This window comes from Lynx canadensis, chromosome A1, assembly GCF_007474595.2.
Source record: "Lynx canadensis isolate LIC74 chromosome A1, mLynCan4.pri.v2, whole genome shotgun sequence".
Classification (NCBI taxonomy): Eukaryota; Metazoa; Chordata; class Mammalia; order Carnivora; family Felidae; genus Lynx; species Lynx canadensis.
In genome coordinates this window covers 190,331,037-190,340,509 of record NC_044303.2, presented here as the reverse complement: position 1 = coordinate 190,340,509, position 9,473 = coordinate 190,331,037, and the positions used below count along the sequence as shown (strand labels likewise).

Sequence of the window (9,473 nt, the reverse complement as noted above, 5' to 3'; positions counted from 1 at the left end):
GCAAAAATGACTCTAAGATTTTTGACCTGAGCAACTGGTAAGTGACAGGGCTATTTAATTCTTGCCTTTTAGGATTGTTATGAGGATTATTTAACTGAAATAACATATGTAAAATCTCTAGTACAGTGCCTAGTACCTAGTAGTGGCTCAATAAATGGTAGTTGTGAGCATTTAATTACCTTATTTGCTCATCTCTAAAGCCATGCAAGATACTGATGTTATATTGTGTGTGTGGTTTTTTTTTTCCCAGAAAAAGAAATTGGTCAAGAAATGGAATGAATTGGTCAAGGTCATATAGCTAATGAATTGAAAAAGCCAGCTTGGAATTAGACATTTCTCTATGAAAGGAGCATGCGGAAAGCCTTTGAGGGCAGCTATACCAGGACAGGAATTGGTGTTTGCCAAGTGTGGTTTGGGAACCTGGAATTTAAACTTTGGTTGAGGTCTATCCTGAGGGGGCTTTTTCTGTAGACCTACATCATTGGAAACGCCTCCTAGAGGATATGTGTGGTTTCCTTTACTCACAGAACTATGTGTTAGATCTGTGGGAAAGAACTACAAGACATCTATCTGCTGACACTCTGAGAAAGATCTAATAGTCAGATTTTTTAAATCTTAGGTATTGGGGTGTTCCAACAATCTGTATAGTTCTTGGGTGTGATAGTTTAGGGGTGAATATGATTTGAACTCATTCATGTTTACAGGGCGTCTGACATTAAAAACCGGGGAGATTCATCTACTCTGACCCTAAATATGGCCTTAAAGTAAAGGAATTGGATCCCAAAGATTACAGGTAGGGAATTTTTTTTTTTTTAGATTCTTTCTGCCCCTCTTTATTTTTAAAGTGAATAATTATATGCTTACTTTGTAGGTTTGTTGGAAAGATTTATATCTTTTTTTTCACTTTCAAAATTTTTTTTTAATTTTATTTTTAAGTTTTTAAAATTTACATCCAAATTAGTTAGCATATAGTGAAACAATGATTTCAGGAGTAGATCCCTTAATGCCCCTTACCCATTTAGCCCATCCCCCCTCCCACAACCCCTCCAGTAACCCTCAGTTTGTTCTCCATATTTATGAGTCTCTTCTGTTTTGTCCCCCTCCCTGTTTTTATATTGTTTTTGTTTCCCTTCCCTTATGTTCATCTGTTTTGTCTCTTAAAGTCCTCATATGAGTGAAGTCATATGGTTTTTGTCTTTCTCTGACTGACTTATTTCACTTAGCAAAATATCCTCCAGTTCCATCCATGTAGTTGCAAATGGCAAGATTTCATTCTTTTTGATTGCCGAGTAACACTCCATTGTGTGTGTGTGTGTGTGTGTGTGTGTGTGTGTATGTATATATATATACACATACATATATACCACATTTTCTTTATCCATTCATCCATCGATGGACATTTGGGCTCTTTCCGTACTTTGGCTATCGTTGATAGTGCCGCTATAAACATGGGGTTGCATGTGTCCCTTCGAAACAGCACACCTGTATCCCGTGGATAAATGTCTAGTAGTGCAATTGCTCGGTTGTAGGGTAGTTCTATTTTTAGTTTTTTGAGGAACCTCCATACTGTTTTCCAGAGTGGCTGCACCAGCTTGCATTCCCACAGGTGGGGAATTTTGAAGTATGTCCATATTCAAGTGGTGATCAAAGAAGCCCAACCAAAAGAACTCTGGACTGATAGTGACAACTGGATTGAACACAAGTTCTTCTTTTCAAAAAATTGTTTGTGTGTTTATTTATTTTTGAGAAAGAGGCAGGGCAAAAGAGAGGCAGAGAGAGAGGGAGACAGGGAATCCCAAGCAGGCTCCATGATGTCTGCACAGAGCCCGATACAGGGCTTGAACTCACTAACTGGGATCATGACCTGAGCCAAAATCTACAGTTGGATGCTTAACCAACTGTGTCACCCAGGTTCCCTGAAAGTTCGTTTTAAAAGGACTGTTTTAGGGGCACCTGGGTGGCTCAGGCGTTTGGGTGTCTGACTTTGGCTCAGATCATGATCTCACCATTCGTGAGTTCAAGCCCGGTATCAGGCTTTGTGCTGACAGGTTGGAGCCTGGAGCCTGATTGGGATTCTGTGTCTCCCTCTCTCTCTGCCTCTCCCCTGCTCACGCTCTGTCTCTCTCTCCTTCAAAAATAAATAAACATTAAAAAAATAAAAGGGCTATTTTGAAGGTTATGATTCCGACTTTGGAGCAACTGTGGTGATTGGGAGTGGAAGGAATCACAGGTAAAATTTCTTAAATAAAAAACTTATAGTCTTAAAAAAAACAAACGTTAGTATCTGCAGATGTGTTTTGGAAGAGGAGCAGGTAAAAATGCCTCTTCGTGGAGGTAGGGATCAGCATTTCTGAGTCTCTGGAAGAGTCAATTAGTGGTGAGGCCAACTCATCAGGAAATCAGAAGCTTTTCACCCTAAGTCAGCTTAGATTACTGCTTTGTCCTTCTTGCATCTGTTAGTTTCAATGAGTTGCAGCCATTTTACAACATTTAGTAGCAGCAGCACCCAGTGTCTATTGATTGTTGCATTCCGGGCACCATTATAGGCCATTTACCTATATTATTTTTCCTTTAATCCTCACAACAGCCTTGTGAGGGACGTTGTATAGTTATTCCTAGTTCACAAGTTAGGAAACTGAGGCACACCCTGGTTAAATAACTTGCATAAGGTTACACAGCTAAGTAGTAGCAGAGCCAGGGTTCAAACGTGAGCAGCAGAATTCACCTGGTTTCAAGTTAAACCTGTTCATTTTATAGATCCTAAAACTGAAGCTCAGAGAGGTTGAACACCTGGCTGAGGATCACACAGCTAGTTGATGGCAGAACCTTAGCCCAAGTCTGTTTCACCATCCTGGGCTGAAAGGGGCTTTTGCTTGCCCTTTGGAGGCTTTGGCCTGTTTGAGGAATGGATTCTATATCTGGGCACAATGTCCGATGTTTTGCATGATGGTTTTGATATTATGGCTTTTTATAACTTTTTCAATCTTGTTTTATGAACCTGGTTGCAGGACCTTATTCACAGTTCTCTGCTTAGTTCCCCCCTGTAATCAACAGCAGACTCCTGCAAATGTCAGTTCCAAAAGTTTTTCTTTAAACAGTAGAATTACAAGGAATTTTGATGGAGTTAGGACTTGCTGTCTCTCCTCCTTCCTTTCTCACTATAAAACTGGAAGAGAAAGGCTCACCGGCATAAAGGAAATGGAGTAAGTTCCTTTTAAATTTGCATCCCCAAATTAGCCCCCAAAATGAAAGCCTCACACTCAGCCTGATCCTATGGGCTTAGGAAGTCCATTTCACCTTCTTAGAGGACAGGAGAAAGAGGCAGAAAGGTGGCCGGGATGGAATCGTGAGGATAAACCTCCAGTGGATATGATCCAAACTGCAGTGAACTTACAAATTCCCTGCCTTAGTTTCTTCACATGCAAAGTTCTTCTTGCAAGGGTCAATGAATTACTTCCTAAATTTTATTCCTAAATAACTCACTTGTTGTTTAGAATAAAAAAACCCACAAACCAATAGGCCTTGCTTCCCCCAACACCACCCCACCCCAAACTACTATAGTTTCTTACTGAAAGTCCTCTTGTTATTCTTTGCTTTAACAGCGGTGAGATTCAAGAAGCTAATCTTTGCTATAACTCTTCATCTCTGTAGAATATTTTCCATTTGATTTTTGACTTCCAGAATGCCAAATGAGATTACAAAGGATCTATGTGTCTAAAGAGTATAATCTACCATGCCCAGAGTTTCTAGGAGATAAGGGGGGGAAATGCTTAGCCACTTGCAATGGCTAGTACAAGGTTCATTCTTGGAGCTTTGCCCTCTATGAGACTGGCTGAGATGTCATTGTGTCTTATCTAGGTAAAGGGCAGGCCTTGTCCAATTAGAGATTTAATTTTAAATAAAAACGCCAGAGCTTGCTTGAGATTTCCTTTTTAAAGCCCCATTGGGTGTGATTGCATTCTGGGGACATAAGATGGGGCTAAAAACTCTCCAAAGCTGCTATTCTAGGTGTCTAAACTCACTTGCTAAGATCACAGCAGGGACCACAGACGTCACACCTGGAATCTGGAATGAGCATTAAAATTGGCAAGGCTGAAAAGGCATTAGTAAACATTATTAAGAATTCCATGCAGGCAATTAGACTTCAACAGTATCTTTGGAGTGGGTGTTTTTTCCCTTTTCTTTCTTCCCTTTTTTTTTTTTTTTTCGCATCTTTATTTCTATCTTGCTAATGAGAGAGTAATGAGCCACATACTTGTTACCTAGAAGGAATATCTCGGCAAAGCTCTAGTGAACTTAAAAACAGTATTTACAAACTGATTATTGTTCGCATTCATTATAAATTTTAAATTAGAAGGAATTGTAATAAAGAGAGCCAGGAAACGAGTTGTTCTTACTTGGAGGTTTCATGGGCTCTTAAACGGTGAAATGCTGATTTCTGCCACTGCCGAACTGGCAATGGGAGATGTTCGTGGACTCCAGAAGAGGATGTTTCACAGCTCTGGATTTGTTTGTTCCCCTTGTTTATTTTATACAACACGATTGTCCTAACTCACATCCAAGACAACGATGTCTGGTATGTATAGCCGAAAGATTGGCTTTCTGTTGAAAACAGATCAGAATTTTCACACTCTCCACTAACTCATACTACCCCGTCCCTTCCTGTTTACTTATTCATTTCCTTCCTGAGCTCCCTTCTCTAAAAGAGGGAGGAATTTGGTTAATAAGACCTGGCTCTTGACCATGGCTGAAACACTTCCCTCCTTGCCTGAAGGGCTTATGCTTCACTGACCTGCAGGGACAAGGAGATAGACATGCCAACCCTTCACAGAAACTCCATTTTGAGTCCTAACGCCATTTAGAAGGGCTAGGGAAAGATGAGCTTTATTTCTTCTCTGCCCTTTAATTTCCCTTTGGCTGTGGCAGAAAAATTAGAGAAGTACAGCTTTGCTACCCAGCATCACTTTGGCCTTCTCATTGCCTTGATTTACTTATTCTTGGTTTGGTTTATTCTTGGTTTATTCTTATTTTTGGTTTGGTTTAGTTTAGCATCTGAGTGTAATTTACATGTGTTATTTCATTGGATACTCATGACAGCTAAGGAAGCTAAGGCTTAGGGAGATTTAAAAAGTTGATAAAGCAGGGGTTTAACCTAAGAGGTCAGACTTCAGAACACTTGCTCAAGTGTCAGTTGAATTGAAGCAAACACTGTTAGATGCAGATACTGTATATTGTTTCTGTGACATGAATGGGTTTATTAAAATACTCTGCCACTTAAGGAGTAAACTGATGGGCAGAAGGAGTACTGAAATGGATACAGGAGTCTAGAATGGGACACTCCGGCTTCTAAATATTGGGTTCCGATATCCAGAAAGCAGATGAGTCCTATTGACTAATAAACAAACAAACAAACAAACAAACAAACAAAAACAACCTACAATGTGTCTTCTCCTTTATGTGGGAGATCCACTTGCATTTGGTTCTTTTCTTTGAGTTGTTAACAAGTTCTCTTGCTGTCTAATCTCTGACAGTAGCTGTGTGTCAACATTCATGGATTGGTGACCAGAAAACAGTGGTTTCACAGGACCTTGAACCAAGTTGCCAGTTGACACAAAGCGTAGGCACAAGATGTCCTATGTGTAGTTCCCCTCTGGGAATATGCTTGATCTGGGAGCCAGGAGACTTCTGGTGAATCTGGAGTTGGAAAGCCTTCATTCATTTCAAAGAATAAAAACAAATTATCTTAGGGTGCCTGGGTGGCAGTCAATAAGCATCCAACTCTTGATTTCAGGTCAGGTCATGATCTCAAGGTTTGTGAGATCAAGCCCTGGGTGGGGCCCCCTCACTGTCAGCACAGAGATTCGCTCTTACCTTCTCTCTCTGTCCCTCCCCCACTTGTGTTCTCTGTCTCTTTCTCAAAAAACAAAAACAACAATAACAAAAGTATCTCTTGTATTAACTAATTAAGAGCATATGGCATTGGAGACACACATGAGATCCAATTTAAACCTTTGCTTGGAGGGGTGCCTGGGTGGCTCAGTCGGTTGAGCGTCCGACTTTGGCTCAGGTCATTATCTCATGGTCTGTGAGTTCCAGCCCCGAGTCGGGCTCTGTGCTGATGGCTCAGAGCCTGGAGCCTGTTTCAGATTCTGTGTCTCCCTCTCTCTCTGATCCTCCCCCGTTCATGTTCTGTCTCTCTCTGTCTCAAAAATAAATAAATGTTAAAAAAAAATTAAAAAAAAATAAACCTTTGCTTGGCATCTTAGTTGTGTGTTATTTTATTTTATTTTATTTATTATATTTTTTTATTACATTTTTTTAATGTTTATTTATTTTTGAGAGGGAGGGAGGGGGAGAGAGAGAGGGAGACACAGAATCTGAAGCAGGCTCTAGGCTCTGAGCTGTCAGTACATAGCCAACACGGGGCTTGAGCTCATGAGCCATAAGACCATGACCCGAGCCAAAGTCAGCCGCTTAACAAATTGAGCCACCCAGGTGCCCCTAGTTGTGTGTGATTTTAGGTACATTTTTTGTTTGGTTCTGCCATCCATTAAATGGAGATAACAATTCTATATATCTCACAGAGATATTATGAGGGTAAATGAGATAATGTATGTGAGATGCTTAGCCCTGTGCTGGGAATATAGTAAATGCTCAAGTAGTATTAGCTATGATTATGTGTCCATTTTCCTTGGACACAATAGAATTTTGTTGTTGGCGATATAAACATATGATAGGAAAGGCTATTTCAAGCTTTTTAAAAGGGTACATAGGGACAATTTAAAGGGCAGTGCAAATCAGTGCAAAGGACATAGGGACATATGAGACAGCCATAGAATGCTAGGAAAGAGGTTGCTTCATAAAGAATTTCAATCAGCAAGCCAGCACCTTGCCACTAGGTCTAGCACAGAAATGACCCCAGGTCATTTCCAAATTTGAAAGGAACTAGAATTGGGAACACTCAGTCATACTGCAGATGTATGAAGACTAGCCTAGGAGGTGGGCATTACTCTGGTTGGGGACTCTGAATTTCAGGTGAATGCATCCAGGAGAAAGGCAAAGTCAGAAACCAAACAGAAGCAGAAATGGATGCAACACACAGACACAGACACACACGCTATTATGGTTTATGAAATGCTTTCATAGTCATTACCATTATGCAGAGTATAACAAGCCATGAGTCATTCCTGGGTGAACAAAAACCTTGTAGTCTGAAAAAAAGTCATGGCTTTTAGGAGCGAGGAGATCCATAAGAACAAAGGACAAGTAGGGAAGGCAGGTGACCAGATGTGAAACATCAACATTGACAAGGTTACCTTTAATCAAATCATATGATTTTGCTGAGCCTCAGTTTCTTTATTTGCTAAATGGGAATAATTATGGTATCTACCTTACCAGGTTGTCATTAAGGTTGGATGAAGCAATGAATGCAAAATGCTTAATGGTAAATAAGTTCTTACATAGTTTTGAACTGGTCAATGGTGAGGAATGTCTGGGATGTTTAGTGAGGACAAGTACCTGGAAACAGATTCTGAGAGCAATGAAGGAAAGAGAAAGAGAGGGGTGTGGAAGGAAAGTGAACAAAAAGATTGTCCTACTTCGTAGTTTTGGCCTAATTTTGGAATTAGCAAAGCTAGAAGCAGGACTCCCTGTCTAATGTTTCTTCTCCTGTATCAGTCTTACTTTCTAATCAGTGTGCTTAAATAAGAGACCTCTGTACCCCCACAGACTGCCTGGCACACCAGACATCCATCTGACCTCACTTTGTCTCAGTGAATTCCTAATGCAAAACACTATGTTCTTGGTGTGAGATCCTAGGCCTCTGCAGAGGATTAGCCTGAAACATTCTGTCCCTCTGATTTAGAGAGAAGATCTTTCTGCACATTTCTGAAGAAGTTGGCAGTGCTTATGGAAATATCGCTGAGTGGCCAGAGCTTTGGCTAGACCTGGGAGCTCACTCTGAAAGTTTCCTTGGAGAGTAAGAGCTTACCCCTAAGTCTAGGCCTTACTAGATCTCTGGTAAGGTGTCTCAATCTCTTAGTTAGGTGACAGCATTCACTAGCAGTGTTCTCAACAACTTCTGATTGTGATCATCATCAGGATTCCCATGGCTACTCCTTTTCCACTCTCACCTCTAGGACTCTCCTTTTTGAGATTGTATCTCATCAGCAGTTTTCTTCTTAACTCATTATCTTTCCATCCATCCATCCATCCATCCATCCATTGAACCCTTCATTTACCATTAATGCTTACTTTATTCATATTAGACTTTTTTCTCAGGTTCTGAAAAAGTCTTCACTGTAGTTTCCACTGCTAACCTCTATGGACTTGTCAATTTCCCTGTTTGGTTTTTTTTTTTTTTTTTTTTTTTTATCTTCTAACCTCTTTCAATTTAGTACATTTCTGGATCTCATCAACTTGCTTTCTCATATCTCATGGTTACCTAGGCTGCTAGTCTAACACTAGCACTCTTAATTTTCAGAGGTGAAGCTTTTAGAGGCTTCAAAGAAGTACTGAATTTTGGAAATATGTTGAATTTTTCCTTCATTTTAAGCGAAGAAAATAAGCTTGCTTGTCCAGTCTTTAGAATGGGGTGTGACAATTGAAACTTGGGTGACCTGCTCTTTGCTATCAATTGGCAGATAAGAAAATGCTGAAAATTTCTTCCTAATTTTACATTTCTGGGCCCTTTTCCACAATCCCCAAACTATAATATTCTCTTCAAAGGGACTAGTTTCCTTTGTGAGGAAAGCAAAGTGATCAACCAAGATGCCAAATATACCAGTCATTCTAGCCCATCAGTTGCTTTTACTATCTACAGAACAGATGCTAAAGAATTTTCATATCCATAACTTCCACATCACCATATCCTGTCATGAGGGGCCAGGGAAGGAGCTTGATTTCTTGAAGTCCAAATCATTTTTTTTCTAAATTGTAAGATCCAGTCTTTATTTGTGTCCAGGAACCTGCAGTGATAATATTATTAGCTATTGATTCTTACCTATCCTGTAGTTCTCTTTCTTTAAAAACCCCAACTGTGTGGTCACTATAAGGAGATGTCTAATTTTGGGAATTTCTTAATTTTGACACATACCTCACACCACCACTGACTTGGCTAAATTCAGGCCTCTGTAAAGAGTAAAGTCTCTTACTATACAAAATCATCCAGTTCTAGTCTGGTCACCACCTCTTGACAGGGCTTGGACCCAAACCCCAGTGTGGCCTTCCCACCTGTTCCCTGGTTTTCTTGCCCCATTTGTGGTTCTCATAAAGACGGTAAGCAATTAGGCTGTTCAGTTGTGGCACATGGTAGTGTAAAATTATGGAATTTAGGATTTTAATGAGTTCAGGTGCCATACAAAAGAACTCCCCTACTCCTACCCCCATCCCTTGTCCATAAAATTATATGGCTTTAGAATTGGGGCTTTTTGCAGCCTGGACTAAGCCATTTTATTTAAAGAAAAAATATAGGC

General features: G+C 40.2%; 1 non-coding gene across 1 annotated transcript; it reads left to right on the top strand.

Moving 5' to 3' along the window:
• The first annotated feature begins 437 nt into the window (after positions 1-437).
• On the top strand, positions 438-568 carry LOC115526903. Its single transcript, XR_003972801.1, has one exon. It is a non-coding gene; the product is annotated as a small nucleolar RNA SNORA18 (small nucleolar RNA).
• The last annotated feature ends 8,905 nt before the right edge of the window (positions 569-9,473 follow it).